We start from the raw sequence: 1,643 nt of genomic DNA, 5'->3' as shown, positions 1-1,643 counted from the left end.
TAGAAAATCATAAAATTCCCTCTGGGCTCAAAATAGACAGAGACACTTTTGATACTTGCAGCCATGAACCCTGACTGATACTGTCAGTGTTAACAGATGGGAATCTTGCTTGGAGTGATATTTGGCTACTCAATTTCTTTGCTCTACATGGGGTGTGAACTTAGCTTAGGAGAGTTTTCTCTGGCACTGGGTGAGTGATCTACTTACTCCACTGAGATCCATTGGATCTGACACTCCGGAAATAAGCGCTGGAGGTCACAGATACAGCACCAGGGCATAGCTCTGCAGGAAATGCTAAAATGAAAGGCAGACTCCACTGTTAACCTAAGGGATAGGATGACCTGCTGTTATCCTCTCTATTAGGATGGGAGAGACACGTGGATGACTTGCAGACTTTAGGATATATAAGAACAACTTTGGAAGCTTACTTTAGAAATGCAGTGACCCAATCATCCTTTCAGAAACATTAACATAGGGGTATGACTTGCAAAGAATCTTCCTTTCTCACTCCCCAAGTTCCCTAAAATTTCTATTAGACTATTTTTGGTAAAAGAGAGAAATAGATATTATCTATAAAAGGAGTCTTATTACTTAAGAAATGGAACAAATCAATGTACAGTAGTATTATATCCAAAGTACACTTAGCCTGCTAGGATTCAATACTGTAGGCTTAGAAAAAGGAAATGAAGTAAATGGAGAAAGAAACTACACAAGTGCAAGCAATTCTTTCCGCCCTCTCCAGAAGAGGACACAGGCCCCTGGTCAGCCTCAGCATCACTCTGCCTCTTTAACTGACCATCATACCAAGTAGGAGGTGATTAGTGTCTGAAAATGTGTGCTCTTCTAGCAGCAGGGTCCCAAACCATATTAGATGCTTTATCAGGTATTCAATCAAATGAGCAATAATCTGCTCCATGCTGGCAGAAAAAAAAAATTTCCACGTTGGATTTATTAAGAGACTTTTTAAAGAATCTTGCAGGTTCATTTTGCTCACAGTGATTTTCAGCTACATGCTAACCTCAGAACCTGATCTCCTAGTAAGAGGACTCTGCTGTTATCACATTCAGTCTTGAGAGAGGCGACACAGTGTAAAGTAGGGGTTAAATGCCTTCACTTATAGCCAGATTGATGGAGTTCAAATTCTCCCTCTGGCATTTATTAACTGTGCAACTTTGGGCAAGTTGCCTACCCCTCTATTCTCAGCTTCTTCATCTGTGAAATAATAGTCTCTCCTTCATAAGAAGGGACTCTGGGTTATACAGTGTCAAAACCACATGCAAATGTTGTTATGAAGAAAGATAGATTTGCCTCCTCACTTTTCTCCCTCTCCCAGAGTCCTGCAATATTTAGTGTGTTTGACTAATGCTACCGCATGGAAATTCAAGCAAAGCGAAAGCAAGGCAAATGCTGGAATAACATCTGCCTTCTTTCACGTTGGCAACCACTGTGTCTGTAAGCAGAGCTCCAGTCATGAGATTCCACATGTGGGCTGAACGATTCAGCAAGTCTTTTAGTTCGGGAATTCTCATAGCAGGAACTGTGACTTGAATTAAAGCTAGATGCCTTCCATGGCTACCGGCACAGGTTAGGACCCCCATCCTATGTTCTCAAACCATTCTGTAATTCTCCGTGGTGATGCTTAC

This window comes from Canis aureus, chromosome 32, assembly GCF_053574225.1.
Source record: "Canis aureus isolate CA01 chromosome 32, VMU_Caureus_v.1.0, whole genome shotgun sequence".
Classification (NCBI taxonomy): Eukaryota; Metazoa; Chordata; class Mammalia; order Carnivora; family Canidae; genus Canis; species Canis aureus.
This window is presented reverse-complemented; position numbering follows the sequence as displayed.